The 17,876-nt window shown below is 35.6% G+C and overlaps 1 protein-coding gene and 1 pseudogene across 3 annotated transcripts in view; both read right to left on the reverse strand.

Annotated features, from left to right (window-relative positions):
- The window catches only part of LOC311615324 (large ribosomal subunit protein eL18-like), a 22,397-nt pseudogene extending 19,091 nt beyond the window's left edge, over window positions 1–3,306 (reverse strand). The window contains exon 1 of the transcript in view: window positions 329–3,306. The product of the transcript in view is annotated as a large ribosomal subunit protein eL18-like (transcript). The remainder of the gene's footprint in view (window positions 1–328) is intronic.
- The window catches only part of NRIP1 (nuclear receptor interacting protein 1), a 95,930-nt gene that overhangs the window by 26,210 nt on the left and 51,844 nt on the right, over window positions 1–17,876 (reverse strand). The gene's annotated exons all lie outside the window — the stretch shown is intronic.

Raw genomic sequence — 17,876 nt, forward strand, 5'->3', positions numbered from 1 at the left:
GGCTCTAATTATTTTAGCTTCTTATTTTAAAGTCCTTTAAAAAAAATAGATTTTATTGATTTTTTACAGAGAGGAAGGGAGAGAGATAGAGAGCCAGGAACATCAATGAGAGAGAAACATCGACCAGCTGCCTCCTACACCACCCCACCAGGGATGTGCCCGCAACCAAGGTACATGCCCTTGACTGGAATCGAACCCGGGACCCTTCAATCTGCAGGCTGACGCTCTATCCTGAGCCAAATCAGTTTTGGCCCAAAACCTTTTTAATAACATGATAGGATTTAGGGTTAGTTTTTGTAGCCACAGCTGGCCCAGCGGCCTCTTGTACGTCAAACTTCCGGCCTTACAATGGCACATTGGTTTGGTGTGGGTGGGGGGCTCCTGGGGTCTTGCCGAAATGCCTGTACACCTCTCGGCCAGTGCGAGGACAGTGCCACGGCCCTTGGGGGAGTCCAGGGCCAGCTGGTCGAAGGTGAGAATCTCGCCCCCAGCCTTGAGGATAAGACTCCAGTCCTGGCTGCTCACACGAAAGGCACACACCTTCAGTTTGGGCACCTCCTGGATTCTCATGTAGTTATGGTCCCTACAACCAGGGAGGTTCTGCCCTCCCAGCCAGGAAGCTTCATCCTGCGGATCATCCAGGAAAGGGACAGAGGCGGCCGGTTGGTGCGACTCATAAACACCCTCTTAGCACCACTGGCTGAAAGTGGAGCTGGTCCCTAGGCCTGTATGGCTTGACCAACAGCCAGAGGTAGATGTCCTGGCTCTTGGGCTCCTTGCGCCGAACCTTTCGGTCTTTGTCCTGGCAGATGTCGACTCCCATAATGGTGCCTTCTGCTCCACCAAAAGGAAAGAGAGAGCCTTTAATGTCCTTCTGGAGAATTTTCTTAATGCAGATAAGCCTAATCATTGTTTTCTATCTCTTCTTGATCTTTCAGGACTGATGCTCCTTTCTGGGGGTAAGAATGTATTCTCACTCTAGATGAAGTAAAATGCCTGTTTTCCATCTTCCTTTTTATCTCAAAAGGGAGACTTTTTATAATGTTACTCCAATTTTTTGCAGTTAAAAGATATCATGGATATCAAAAGGAAATAAAAATATAGTTAATCTCTGAACAACATGGGTTTGAAATGCATGCATCCACTTACAGGCAGTTTTTTGTTTTGTTTTTTTTTAATAAATATTAGTGTGGACCCTCTGCATCCTGGGGTTTTGCATCTGCAGATTCAAATCACTGAGGATCGAAAACAATATTTTTGATCCCTGGAATTCACAGATGCAGAGGGCTGACTATGCCTTCTTCCATGTTATTTTATAAAAGGGATGTGAGCATCTATAGATTTTGGTATATGCAGGGATTAGGGGAAATAAATCCCTCATAGATACTGAGGGACTATAAATACATTTTTGAACAGTTAAAGTTATATTCAGTTTTCAACAACATGGGGGTACCCCTAACCCTCACAATGCTCAAGGGTCAACTATTACCTGCACAAATGATACCACAATTTTGAAAAGTGAATAGAATAAATTAATACACTCTTCCAAGAGAAAGAAGAAATCAGAGAAAACATAGTGCTCATTATTCTATTTACTTTTTCCACAACATCCTTACAGTCTTTGGCATAGGTGACAAAGATTTGACAAAGTACTCCCAGTATTAAAGTGAAAGAATACTAAAAATTCTGTCTGTTTACAGTTGAGATGGTAAAAAGCCTCATCCAGGATTAAAAAGTCTTTTATGTAAGATTTTTTTTCTTCTTTTTCTCCACTTCTCTGGTCAATGTTTTCTATTCTGAATATGTTGTCACAGTATCTAAAGGAAATCAGCTATTTGAGGAAAAAAAAAATATACATATACAGAAAAGAGAGGGAGAGAATCATTGATTGGCTGCCTCCTACCCTACTCTCCCTCCCTCAGAGGGTACTGAGCCCAAAACCTGAAATAAATTATGATTGCTCCTGATTCTAAATTACAGCATGCAACCTGGGCATGTGCCCTGACCGAGAATCTAACCATGATCTCCTGGTTCTTAGATAGATGTTCAACCACTGACTTACACTGGCCGGAGAGAATTCAGCCAATTTTGGAAATAAATTACAGAGTCAAGGATATCACTTAAACAATTTAACCTACAAATTCAGCTTGAGTGAGTTTCATGGTTTATAGATGCATTTGTAGAAATAGTTGATAAGTTTCTATGATCCATTTATATAAAAATACCATTCAAATTTCAAAATAAAAAACTTAGCATTTCTCAGAAGTCTTAACTGTAAACATGGACTTACTAAAACATAATTATCAAAGTTGATTTTCCATGTGTCTGCCCCATTCTGAAAAATCTATGTATACTACAGAGATATTCTCAGAAGAGTGACACAAATGGAAGGACAAAACTTGAATATACTAAAAATCTTAAATGCATTAAGCAAAGCCCCCAAATTTGACAACATTTTTGTTAGTAGCATAAAAACTATGAAGCAGTTTTGTCTAACAATCAAATGAAGAAGACAATTATATACTCAAACTTGCATACTGAAACAAAACTAAGTAAATATATACTTTGAGTCTCTAATTTTAGCTATATAATCAAAAGGGCCATCAGATACTATTCAAATTTTATTAATAAAATTATGAATACGAAGGGATAATGACTAAGCCTTCCTACATCTGTTCAATAATCAGTTTTTAGTTATTAAAAAAAAAAATCCAGCAGAATAAAACACTTTTTCTGCAGAGGGCTATCTCTGAATTTTGCAGTGTCAAGTGCTTACACATCTGTTGGTGGTGATGAGCCTGGGACAAAAGATGATTGGTGAAGTAACCAAATAAAATATTTGGTGAAGTAACCAAATAAAATCTACAGAGAAGATTAAAAATGGCAGTGGAATAAGTGGATGCTGCATAGACATGCTTCCAGGACCAAAATGGAACAATTAAAATACCAAAAACAAACAAACATCCTAAATAATCAACTGAAGATGAGCTGGAAAGAACCCTGATAACCAAGGATGAAAAGTGGGAACCCCATAGAGTCTGACAGGAAGTGTGGAGGTGTGAAAGGGCTGGCTGTGCTCACAGCTGAAGTTCCACAGAGATATCTCTCAGCTCTGGGGGATTGCCACAGAGAACTCTGGGGTCTAAAACCCTAAATGGGGCACTCCAGCAGAGAACACCAGACTGACAAAGGTTACCACATAACATCTGGCTGTGAAAGCAGCAGGACTGCTATCAGTCAAGAAGGGAGAGTTGGAAATGCAGGCACCCTCTAAAAGAGTCAACACACAAAATTTCATTTGCGCTATTCACCTTGGATGGGAGCTGTGAGAGCAGAGGCAAGAGTTGGGGGTCTGGGATGGGAGTTCAGAACACCTGTTTCCAGTGCCCAGTCATTCCTTCAGGCTGCAAAGGGCATCTTTATCAGGTAGACCTTTGCTATCAAGGCGGTTTTTGCCTAGGGGGAAGACGATTACCCCACCTTATTGAAAAACACAGTGCTCCACTCAGTGGAGTTTCTGAGGCCAATTAAGAGATTGAGAATAACAATTAGCCTCCAGGAAAAAGCAATTGCCCACCCTGTTGGAAAATCTATTGCCTCACCAGTGGACAATTGCCTGAGCCTACACAAGACTGAATCTATCAGTCTGCAGGCAAAAGTAGTTTCTAGAGGCTTTGAGTCTTTAACTGATCTGATTAGTCAGAAACAGCATGTGAAGAAAAGAAACAGCATTTGACACTATTCTGCACTAGAAATTGTGAGCTTAGCAGGTCTATTATGCAGTCACAAACCAAAACAGGCAGCCAAAATGGGAAGCAAAAAAAAAAAAAAAAAACCCAACCCCAAATGAAAGAAAAAAGATAAGATAAATGAAATGGAGATAAGAAATTTACTAAGAATAATGATAGCAAAGAAGCTCAATAGCATGAGAAAAGATATAACAACTATGAAGAATGACAGAACACTAATGAAGAACACAGCTGAAGGAATACACAGCAGATTAGGGGAAGTGAAAAATCATATCAGTGAATTAGAAGACTGGATAGAAAAAAATCATACAATCACAATTCCAAAAAGGAAAAATAATTTAAAAAAAAGGAGCACAGCTTAAGTAATCTATGGGACAACATGAAAGGTAACAATAATCACATAATAGGAGAGCCAGAAGTAGAAGAAAGTGCGCAACGAGTAGAGAATGTGTTTGAAGAAATGATGGCAAAAAAAATTCCCAGAACTTGGTGAAGGAAAAAGTCACATAAGTATAAGGAGGCATAGAGAGTCTCAAGCAAAAAGAACCCAAATAGGCCCATGCCCAGACACATCAAAATTAAAATGCCAAAAATTAAGACAAAGAATCTTAAAGGCAGCAAGAGAAAGGAGCCCCAATAACTCTACAGACCATAAGTGAATGGCATAAAGCATTCAAGGTAATGGGAAGCAAGGATATGAAACCAAAATTATTATACCCAGTAATTTTAAAATAAATGGTGCAAAAGAAAAGTCTAAAAGAGTTTATCACTACCAAACCAGCAATGTAAGAAAAGCTAAAGGGCCTGCTGTAATAAGAAGAAATAGAGAAACACAGGCATACAGAATTAAAATGGCAATAAATAAGTACCTATAAATAATATCCTTAAATGTAAATGGATTAAATGTTACATTAAAAAAACATAGGGAAGTTGAATGAATATAAAAACATGATACAAATAAATACTGTCCACAAGAGACCCACCTCAGAACAAACGATTCACACAGGATGAGAGTAAAGAAATGCAAAATTTTTTTCCATGCAAATGGAAAAGAAAAAAAAAACTGGGATAGTAATACTCAAATCTGACAAAATAGACTTCAAAATAAAGGCGATCACAAGAGATAAGGAAAGTCACTACATAATACTAAAGGATTTGATCCAACATGAGGATATAACCTTAGTAAACATATATGTACCCAATACAGGAGCACCTAAATATATACATAAAAAACCTTCTAGAGGACTTAAAGGGAGAGATCAGTAATACAGTCATAGTAGGGCACTTTAACAACCCACTAACTTCACTGGATAGATCTTCCAAACAAAAAATTAACAAGGAAACAGTGACTCTAAAGGACACACTGGGATCAGATGGATTTAGTTGACATTTTTAGAAAATTACAACTCAAAGCTTCAGAATATACATTCTTATCATGTGCACATGTGTCATTCGCAGAGATAGACCACATGTTAGGGTAGAAAAAAGGCTCTACAAGTTCAAGAATATTGAAACTTTATCAAGCATCTACTCAGAACACAATAGAATGAAATTAGAAGTCAACTACAGTAAAAACAACCCAAAACATTCAAACACATGGAGGTTAAATAGTATGTTATTAAATAATGAATGGGATATCAATGAGAACAAAAAAGAAGTAAAAAGCATCTTGGAAACAAATGGAAATGAACACACACCAATCCAAAATCTGGGACACAGCAAAAGCAGTCCTGAGAGGGCAGTTCATAGCACTACAAGCATACTCAAAAAACAAGAAAATTAATAATAAACTATTTAGCCCTACAAATTAAGAATTAGAAAGAGTACAACAAGAAAAGTCCAGAGGAAGCAGAAGGAAAGATACAATAAAGATGGGAGCAGAAATAAATGACAGAGACTAAAAAATAACAAACAAAAAAAGGTCAATGAACCAAGAGTTGGTTCTTTCAAAAGAAACACAAGATTGATGAACTTTAGTCAGACTCTTGAAGAAAAAAAGAGAGGAACTAAATAAATAATGTAAAAAACAAAAGCGGTGAAGTAACAATGATACCACAGAAATACAAAGGATTGTAAGAAAATACTATGAACAACTATATGCCAACAAGCTGGACAATGTGAATGAAATGGACAAATTCAATCTCTCAAATCTGAATCAGGAAGAATTAGAAAACCTGAATAGGTCAATAACAACTGATGAAATTGAAACAGTAATAAAAATAAAAAAAAACCTCCTGGCAAACAAAAGCCCTGGTCCGAATGGCTTCACAGGAGTGTTTTACCAAACATTCAAAGAACTAACAGCTATTCCCCACAAACTATTCCAAAAAATCCAAGAGGAAGGAACACTTCCAAGCTCTTTGTATGAGACCAGCAATATCCAAATTCCAAAAACCAGATAAAGACACTAAAAAGAAAGAAAATTATAGGACAATATCCCTGATGAATACAGATGCTAAAATCCTTAACAAAATATTAGCAAATCGGATCCAGCAATATATTAAATAGGTTATACACCATAATCAAGTGGGATTTAGTCCAGGGATGCAAGGCTGTTACAATACTCACAAATCAATAATTGCGATAAATCACATTAACAAATTGAAAGACAAAAATCACATAATCATATCAATAGAAATAGAAAAAGCATTTTACCAAATCCAACCCCCTTTTTTAGTAAGAACTCTCAGCAAAGGTGGAATAGAGGGATCATATCTCAACATAATAAAGGCCATATATGACAAACCTACAAGGATCATCATATACAATAGGCAAAAGTTAAAACCATTTCCCCTAAGAACAGGAACAAGAGAGGGATATCTGCTTTAATCATTCTTTTTCAACATAGTACTGGATTGTACAGCAATCAGACAAGCAAAAGAAATAAAAGGAATCCAAATTGGAAAGGAGTTGTAAAATGCTCATTCTTTGTAGATGACACAATGTAAATAGAAAACCCTAAAGACTTCTCCAAAAAACTTAGATTTAATAAATGAATTTTGCAATATAGCAGGATACAAAATCAACACCCAAAAATTGATGGCTCTTTTGTACACCAATAGTGAATTCTCAGAAAGAGAAACTAAACGAACAACCCAATTTACTATTGCAACAAAAAAAAATTAAAATACTTAGAAATAAATTTAAGCAAGGAGGAAAAAGACTTGTACTCAGAAAACTACAGGATGTAAACCAGTTAACTGCCATGCATCTAAAACGGAAATGTTGCTTGTGTCTACAGACACTTAGGGTGTAAAAGGGTTAAAAAGAGGTAGATGAAGAGATAAACAAGTGGAAAAATATTCCATGCTCATGGATTGGTAGAATTAACATCATTAAAATGTCCATACTACCCAAAGCAATCTATAAATCCAATGCAATCCCTATAAAATACCGATGGCATATTTCACAGATTTAGAACAAATACTCCAAAAATTATATGGAACCAAAAAAGAGCCCAAATAGCCACAGAATCTTGAGAAAGAAGCACAAAGTTGGAGGAATAACAATACCAGATATCAAATTATCCTACAAAGCCACTGTATTCAAAGCAGCCTGGTAATGGCATAGGAACAGGCATATAATATAGATCAATGGAACAGAACAGAGGTCCCAGATATTAACCCAAGCCATTATGCTCAATTAATATTTGACAAAGAAAATAGAGCATACAATGCAGTCAAGACAATCTCTTCAATAAATGATGTTGGGAAAACTAGACAGATACCTGCAAAAAATGACTAGACTACAAACTTAAACAACACACAAGAATAAAGTCAAAATGGATAAAATGTAGTCATGAAACCATAAAAAATCCTAGAAGAAACTATAGGATTATAAAATCTCAGACATCTCACATAGCAGTAAGTTTACAGATACATTTCCTAGAACAAAGGAAACTAAGAAGAAAATAAACAAATGGGACTACATCAAAATAAAAGGTTATGCACAGTAGAAGAAAACACCATCAAAATGAAAAGCTAGCCCACCCTATGGGAGAACAAATTAGTCAATGATAGATGTGATAAAGGTTTAATATCCAAAATATATAAAGAATTCATACAACTTAATAAAAAAAAAGACAAACAATCCAAGTAAAAAATGGAGCAAAGCACCTAAATAGATACTTCTCCAAATTGGACATGCCAAAAAATGCCCAGTGTCTTATCATTAGAGAGATGTAAATTAAAACAACAAGAAAGTATCACCTTGCACCTATCAACAAATCAACAAATGACAAGTGCTGGTGAGGATGTGGAGAAAAGGGAAACCTTAGTACACTGCTGGTGGGAATGCAGACTGGTGCAGCAATTATGGACAACAGTATGGAGTTTCCTCTAAAAATTAAATATGGAACTGCCATTTGACCTAGTGATCCCACTTCTAGGAATATAGCCTAAGAAACCCAAAATACCAATCAGAAAGAATGTATACACCTCTATGTTTATAAAAAGCCAAGGGTTATGATTACTACAATTTTATATAAATTAAACAGTAGTACCACAAACATAGTTTCTGAGACAAAAAAAAAACAACACACAAAACAAATAAGTCTAAATTACCTTCATGCAAACAAATCCTATATAATAATAAAAGCCTAATATGCTAAATGTCTGGTGGTCCATTCAACCAATCAAAGCACAATATGCTAAGGCTGCTCAACCACTCGCTATGGCATGTACTGACCACCAGGGGGGAGATGCTCCAACATGTTAGCTTGCTGCTGGGGTCGGCTGATCGGGACTGAGTGAGATGAGCCAGACACGTCCTGGAGCCCTTCAGTGGTCTCTCTCTGGCTGGCCAACCTCCCACATCCCTCTCCAGCTCTGATCATGATTAGCCTGACCTGTGCTTTCTTGTAATCTGGGCTGAGAACTCCCCCAACAAGTGCACAAATTTTGTGCACCGGCTTCTAGTATACTACATAAAAGGACCCATTAGATATGAGGAAATCACAACATACAACCCCAAATGGTAGCTATATAGGCTGGCCTGATCTGCAATGTCAATATAGCTTCCATCAAATCATCAAATAATTACTTGAACCACAAAATATATATATTTTTAATATATTTTATTTATTTTTTTAAGAGAGAAAGAGAAAGGGATAGAGAGTTAGAAACATTGATGAGAGAGAATCATCAATCAGCTGCCTCTTGCACACCCCCTACTGGGGATGTGCCCACAACCAATGTACATGCCTTTGACCGAATCGAACCTGGACCTTCCAGTCCACAGGCCAACGTTCTATCCACTGAGCCAAACAGGTTTCGGCAGAACCCCAAAATATTAATAAATGTTGCAGGTTTTTAAGATTCTTGAAAATCTTTAAAACTATAAATGATTTAAAATTACTACTATTTTCACATGTTCTAGTGCTCTGGGAGGCTGGTAAATTTATTTTGTAAGAATTTTAATATTCCATAAACATGGAGGAAAAAGAATTCTTATACATGTAAACCTAAACCAATGCCTGTAATAGCTAAAGAAATTACATCAAATAAGACTTAGAAACTCAATGATGAGTGCAGTGATGACTTTTTATATAACACTGACAAATGTTGTGATAACTGGTTTTGCTGTGTGTGTGTGTGTGTGTGTGTGTGTGTTTTCCTACTGTACTAGTTTCTTAATTGACCCCCTCCCACTACATTCTCCAAACTGTAGCCAATACTCTTTGTAAAAGGTAAATCCTTTCACCTGAAAACCGTAATAAATTCCTATTTCAATTAAAATAAAGTCTGAATTACTCTCTGTGAGCAAGGCCCAGCATAATCTGGCTGCAGTAAATGTAAACAATCTTATTTTAAGTCATTTAGTCCCTTGCTTGTTACACTACTCAGGTAGTCCAACAGAAACATAATGAGAGCTACAAATGTAATTTTAAAACTTTTAGCAGTGATATTTAAATAAAAAAAAATAGATTACTTTGAATGTATTTTATTTAACCCAATATATTTCATCCAAAATATTAGAGGATCAATATAAAGTCAATACAAAATTCTTAAAATATTTTCATGCTTTTTATCATACTTACTAAATCTTCTAAGTTGGTGTGTATTTTTCACTTAGAGCACATCTCAATTCAGATAAACCACATGTGGCTCCAGGCTGCAGTGCTGGTTTCCACAGCAAAGCTCTTTACGTCCTGCCAGCCTACATAAGCTTGGTTCCCTCTTCCTGGAAGGCTCTTCCTTTGGCTGCACCTTTGCCTCCTTCCCCAACTCAGCTTAAATGTCACCTCCCAATGGCCTTTGTAAATGAGTCTTTCCATTTCCATTTTTCCCCTCTGGCATACTACCTAAAAGATAACAGTTGTTTTAGGACTTTTTTATTTTTATTTTATTTTTTACTTTTTAAATATATTTTTTATTGACTTCAGAGAGAAAGGAAGTGGGAGAGATAGAAACATCAATGATGAGAATCAATGATTGGCTGCCTCCTGCAGGCCCCTTACTAGGGATCAAGCCTGCAACCTGGACATGTTCTCTCGCCTGGAATCAAAGCAGAGGCCCTCAGTCCACAGGTTGACTGACGCTTTATTCACTAAGCCAAACCAGCTGAGCTCATTCTATAAATTTTTTGCTTTATTTTCCAACTTTTTTTTTTTTAAATATATATTTGTATTGACTTCAGGGAAGAAGTGAGAGGGAAAAACAGAAATATCAATGATGAGAGAGAATCATTGATAGGCTACCTCCTGCAGGCTCTACTCCAGAGATCGAGCCTGCAACCCAGGCATGTGCCCAGACCAGGAACAGAACCATGACCTCCTGGTTCATAGGTCAATGCTCAACCACTGAGCAATGCAGCTGGGCCCTTGTTTTTGTGTTTGTTTGTTTTTAAATACTTGTTTATTGCCTATCTTCCACCACTACACTGTAATTATTGCTCCACTTTAGTTTTATTCTGTTTTATTTAGTTTTATTCTTTGCCAAAGGCATGTTTGCGACACTGAATTTTTGGTGAGTAAATGAATGTCTATACATATTCTTAGTTTCTCTCTGATCACTTAATTCTATACACAATATTGAAAAGCAACTGGAAACATAGAAAATATATATACAATTATTTAAATTTATCATGTAAGCCAAGTAAAGATACTTACAGGTTATAAGTTTAGGAGTTTCATCTTATTTTATAAAGATAAAAAAAAATAAGCACTTCATTTAAAATTACAAGTACTATATAGGGAAAAAGTAAAACTTTATTTAAACTCAGGTCAAATCATAAAGCATGTATAATATTTTTTTCTGTGCCTTCCAGAGAAAACTGTTAAGTGCTGTTTATCTGGCATTCACATTTGTAAACTCAGATCACCTCAGTCTTCTAAAGATCTACAGAAGCCTGTAATTGCTAAGCATTTCTGGAAACAGAGTAGCTCTTGAAAAATGCTAATTTGTTTTTAGCTAAGATTTACAGTAAACAAATTTAACTTATCTGCTCTCACTTCTCATTTTTCATTATTTACTATAATTCTAAAGTGAGATCAATGATTCACAGGCATTTTACACTGGAAAGATTGTCACTGAAAATTAAACTCAGTTTTATATTATTTTTTGTTAATCCTTACCAAAGGATATTTTTCCATTGATTTTTAGAGAAAGAGGAAAAGAGAGGGAGAGACAGAGAGAGAAACATCAATTTGAGAGACATACATAAACTGGTTGCTTCTGGCATGTGCCCAACCAGGGCAGAGATTGAGCCGGAAACCAAGGTACATGGCCTTGACCACAATCTAACCCAGGACCCTTCAGTTCGGAGGCCAATGTTCTATCCACCGAGCCAAACTGGCTAGAGCACACAGTTCTACAGTTCTTGATACATATTTTAATAAACTCAATACAAATAAAATCATATAACTGATTAAGACAAAGTATGAAGTTTTGAGGAGGAAGCATATTAATAAAGTTACAGACTATTTTTTTTAAAGGGCTTAATCCTTGGTTGGGGTAGTACAGGAGGCAACAGATCAATGTTTATCTCTCTCTCTCTCTCTCTCTTTCTCTCTGTCTGTCTCTCTCTCTCAGTATCAATAAAAACATTTCCTTGGGTGAAGAAAAGGAGGAATTAGAGTTGCATACAGCTTAATTTTGAAATTCCTAACAACTCTATTACATTACATTACAGTTATCAGTAGTGGTATAAAGAATACATCTGCATATGGCATGGCTGTCTCATATTCACACAAACAAATAATTGTCAGATATATCTAAAGACAATATACACATGTCTTCTCATTTAATATTCTTAATAACTTAAATAGGCAGATACTATAATTCCGGGAAAAAAAGAAAAGAAAAAAAGACACAGTATAATTCAGTTTTTGAAGATGAGCAAACTGAGACTTCGAGAGATTAAATACATGCCTGCAAACTTTGCATTGCCCAACTGTTGAACCAAAGAGCTAGGTGTGAAGATTCTTCCTTATCCTCACCTCTGCAGATAATCGCAGGGAAAGGCTTAAACAGTTTACTGCTCAAAATAAACTTAATTTTTAGCATGAGCTAACCAAGCCACACCTTTTCTGCCCACTAGTTTTCCATTGCCTCCATATTTGGTCAATTTGGTTTCCAGACAACTTCTCTAGTTCTTGTTCATTTCTCTGCTGGAAATAAAACCTAATGGATCTCAGCCCACCAGGATGGAGGCAAGTCTAGTCTTACCAGACAATGATTTTTAGATGGGACTTCTCAATCTTTAACTTGGATACCCACTGCCATTTATTGCTGGAACCTCTCTGCAAACCACAGCTCCACCCCCTGGAGTTTAATCTTTCCACTAACAGTCTGAATTATAATATTTCTTGCATTTTGCAATTCAGTATTTAATTATGCCTGAAGAAGGCCATGCCTGACTAATATCTCTCCATGTTAGTCCCTACCCAGCAAGGGTATCAGTTGGCTATCCCCCTTCTCTGCTCAGCTGTGTCTACACTATTAAAGAAAACACTACCATAAACTATTAGATATCAATAGTCTATAGTGTATTTATTTGTGTACTTTTCACAAGTTACTCTTTTGTAGACACTATAATTTTATATAAAGTTTTTTCTTAGCTTTTATTATCTATTTTAATGATACCCAATATTTTATTATTCTTTCTAGTATAAAAATACACTGGACCCACATGCATAAGAAGCAATCCACAATAATATGTGTGTATAAAATGATATAATATCAGTTTGTTTTAATTTACATCCTATTTGAGAATAAATTAAATTTTACAGTAGCTGTAAGTATACGATTTGGCTAGTATAAACATAACAATTATTTTAGAAGCTTAAAATTTGGTAAAAGAATTGACATGTGAAAAAATGATCATTTATAGCTAGGCAATTTGTGCCAAGCCAGCATGTCTCAGTGGTTGAGCGCTGCTGACCTAAGAACCAGGAGGCCAGGGTTCAATTCCTGGTCAGGGCACATATGCCGAGGTTGCAGGCTTGATCCCCAGTAGGGGGCATGCAGGAGGCAGCTGATCAATGATTCTCTCTCATTGCTGATGTTTCTATCCCTCCCTCTCCCTTCCTCTCTGAAATCAATAAAAATATATTTAAAAAAAAAACACAACTAGGCAATTTGTATTTTATTTCTGGTTCAGCTACTAAATAGTTTTATAACAGTAGGCAAATAAGCAACCTGTCTAAAGCCCAATTTTCTCATTTGTTAAATGTACTCTTAATATTAACTAATTTCTAAGGATCCTACTGCTCAAAAACTGGTCCAAGCTTAGCTAATGTTAGACACCAAATAATAAAAACACCTGCCTATTACCTGTGCTTAGAGAAGTGTAACCTACATATTTAAAGTTGTCCCCATGGATAACTTCATTTCATGGTCATAATGACAGGTCAGACATGTTTGTTTTCTCCACAGATTTAATGTACCCAGGTCACTTTGAAGTTTAACATGCAGTTTTCTTGGACGTTCAAAATAATTTGTTAATATTGGTTAATACAATGTATCTAGATTTACAAAATGAGTCCAATAAGAAATAGACTTTACAGCTTTAAAAAATTCAACATCATAGTAGGTCGGCATATAAGGAAAAAAGATGGAGGGAAATTCAGGTAAAGAACTCTAAACATGTTTGTCTATACATGCTTATCTCTGTTCAGAGAAAGAATAATTTAAGGTGTAGTCACTTGAACTACTCTGACTGTAAAATAATTCTATGAACATGACTCCTGGGTTGATTCTAAAACACTGAATTTCTGCAATGTGCAGATACTCTCAGAAGAGAAGCTGATGCCATTATCTCACTACTATGAGCACACCACAAATTAAAACAGTAAAGTAACCAGAGAGGAAAAACAATGTATGTATGTATGTATGTATGTATGTATGGGGATTAGTTGAGTGATTTTTTATTCACTTGACCAACAAGTATTTATTGAGCAGTTATATATGCCAGGTAACAGTGTTAAGCATTGTGGATACACTGATAAACAAAAACCAACCCCTACTCAACCAAGAAAGAACCAGAGGAAAAGAAGAGGAGGGACAACAAGAAAACAAATACAATTTCCTTATCTTCCCATTTTGAATCGGCTAAATATTAAATATATGCACACTGGGCATTTCTTCTGGAAGGGTGGAAGCTTCCAAATTTTTAAAAATTTGTAAGGTAATTACAAAATTAAAAACTAAAGTTAAAACTAGAAAAAATTTAGAACGTTTTATTATAGAAAATTAAATATTCTGATTCTTAGTTCTGTTTTTTTTTTTTTTTTTTTTTTTCTTCTCCACAATCTCTTAATTTATATTTTATCGATAAGAAAAGAGGTCCTATACAAAAGCAAATGTATGCCCTGGCTGGTGTAGCTAAGTAGTTCAAGCATTGGCCTGTGCATGGAAGGATCATGGGTTTGATTCCTGGTGAAGGGCACATACTTTGGTTACAGGTTTGATCTCTGGCGCTGGGGCCTGTGTGGGAGACAACCAATTGATTTGTCTCTTTCACCTGGATATTTCTCATCTCTCTCTCTCCCCTACTCTAAAATTCAATGGAAAAAATATCCTTGGGTGAGGATTAACAAATTTTTTTTTTTTTTTTAAAGTAAATGTGTAAGAATACAGTACTAATCACTTTGGTTCTTATAGTCTGGATTTTGCAATCAAGTTTGAAAGTTCTTTAAAAATACCTTCTTTCCTTGACAGATAACATGACCTCAAATAATTAATTTTAATGAATGTTTCAAGTTAGGATTTAGTATATTTGTATTTGTTATTTTAAAAATGCTTTAAAATGTTTCTCCATTCACCCATTTTCCATAAATGTATCTGGGAGCATGCTAATGTTCATGGCCTCTGATTATAATGATCTTCGGTATCAGGATGTTTTTATGATATATAATTAGTATATACAGAACAATTATTCACATAATTTAAATGAAAGTGAAATATAATCTAAAAAATGTAATGCTACATACTAATTTCAAGAACATAAAAGTAAACAACACAAAACAACTTTAATTTCATCAGTGAGCTATTTGCTTCCTCTCTCTTCTAAATCAAGTGCTCTAATTATAATTAAAGGATCAGGGTGGGGACAGAGGAGGCAAAGGGCACCTACAGTTTACATGGCAAGAGGCTTGGACAAGAGGAATTTCTCCTCTCTCCTCACAGTGCAGATTTACACATAACCTATGAAAACATTTCAAGAATGCCTGAAAATAGCAAGGGGTCAAATCCCAATAACAGATATTTCAATCATTTTGTGAAATATTGAAATATTTGATTCATACTCATACTGAGCAATCCTAAATTTTACACTACAAGTCTTATTCTGAAAAAAAGTGCAAAAATTAAAAAGAAAAAAAGAGAGACTTTTCCACAGCAGAATCAAACAGTGCAATGTTTACAAAATCAAAATAGTAAAAAATAAAGTAAATAATACATTTTTAAATGTCCTTAATATAGTTTAAGGTAGGATAGTAGCTACCTCTTTTTTTATTTAAATGAAAATCTCTTTTCTGTTCTCTGAACCATGTTATGTAGTACCTTTAACAACATAATGTGCTGAAAAATTATTATAAATAATTTCCTAAACTAATTAGGTCCATAACCACCTCGGTGACTTCTCCCATTCATCTTAAAATCTTACAACATTAGCTTGAATTTCATTTCTGCCTGACATGTCTCAAGTAGTGAAGCAGATTAGTGCCTCGGAATACTTTTTAGGTTTTCATTATCAATCAGGTTATGTTCCCAGTGACACTTTCAGCAAAATTATCTTACTCGTATGAACTCTCATGGACTGCAGTAAACAAAGCTGTCACCCACATACTTTCCATTCATTTATATCCTTTTTCTTAACTTAGACTTATAGCACGTGCCGTAGAAATAGCACAAGTTAAATATTCCTGTAATGTCACAATATGTAATACAATAAAACAGATTACAACCCTACCTTTCTTTCACAGCAGTGGTGCCAAACACAGGTAAACCGGAGCAATCAATTTGCTCTGCAGACAGTAAGGCTTTCATAGAATACTAATGTAAAATTTCTTTTCTTTCTCCTTTGCCTTGACTCCCCAATGCACAGGTCCCGACCAATACAAGGAGGAGGGCGGGATGTCTTCTGCTGAGATAACCACAACTACTAATCACATCTACGTTTACAACGCACATGATTAAACCTCCAAGCTTGAGTCAGGGCTAGACAGCAGCTAACACATACACAGCACGGTCTTAATTACACACACACACACACACACACACACACACACACACACACCATGCATGTGCCATAAAAATACAGATGTGTCTACTTCAGTGAATTAATTCATCATACTTTACCATTGATATGTTTTTTGTTTGTTTTTTTTAATCTCAGGAACATGAAATTACCTCCTGTGGGCTTAAATCCAACAGTATTCAACAACAATTATTTTTTTCCAGAAACTAAAATCATGATCAGTATTCTGTGCATTAAACTGTTCACTGTTTTTAAAACACAGCATCTTTCTAAATTAGACTATGCAATAGAATTTACATGGACTTATACTTTCAAGCATTAACATAAGATTAATAGACTCAGCAAAGATTCTTAAGATTTTGCACTTAAAAAGGTACTGCAACTGTAATATCTCAAGTTCATTTCTTCAAGAAAAGTTATACATTACCAATAATAAAGAGATGTCCAAAAGATTCATTTACTTTGAAGATTTTACATTAACTATAACCCTAAGCTATTTAAAAAATATTTTTAGGTCTCAGAAATTATTTAAAAACATCTTTAACATTTTACAATTATTTGATCTCATAAATCCAGAGTTTTGAGGTCCCTTTCAATTTTCATTTGGCTATTTTTTTTATTCAATATATGAAAAGGTATGCCAACCACTGAGTAGAGTGATGACAGAAGTTGTTAAATATTTTTTAACAGCACACATTATCTCATTTTAATTTGCCTGTCTTAATTTTCAAATATCTCTTGAAAAGTACTAACAGTCAAGGGGCTTAAAACTAAGAAATAATTAAGAACAAAATACTCTAGGTAACTGGAGAAACTTATGAGGAGGTTTCCTAAACCAGATCTATTTTTATGTATGCAACTGCTTTAACACTGCTAAAATACATGTATCTTATTCTGTACCCTTTCTTTTAAAAAATTAGCAGAAACAATTAAGAAATACTTAGATGAAGTACTGCAATGTTTAATTGATACTGATGCTTTTGTCCTTGACACACTGACCATGTCATCAGGCTACTGTCATGTGATATCATGTCATTTCCCCACCTGGCTCATGACCTTGTCCTCTAAATGACCTAAAGCTTCCCTCAAGTGGAAGGAGGCCCCTCCCAGCTGTCTCAGCAAGGTCGTTTGGGTCAGAGTGTCCTCATCTATAATCCACCACCATTTGTCAGCAGGAAGGCTGGAGGAGGCAGGCTTGCTACAAGGGGAGAATGCCCAATTAGGCAGCTGTCACACAAAGCATAGGCTGCAAAATTATCCCCTGTCAAAAGGAAGAGCAGCTGCGGGTGCCAATTATAGCAACCTTTCAACCCTTTAGGTACTGGAAACTATACAGAAGTAAATGAAGAACAATTAGTGATAACAAATCGATGAATTAGGAAAGTAAATTGGAAATTACTGGCAGGTGAGCTTGGGTCATACAAGACA

This window comes from Pipistrellus hanaki (genome assembly GCF_964339955.1).
Source record: "Pipistrellus hanaki genome assembly, chromosome: 2".
In the NCBI taxonomy this organism is placed as follows: Eukaryota; Metazoa; Chordata; class Mammalia; order Chiroptera; family Vespertilionidae; genus Pipistrellus; species Pipistrellus hanaki.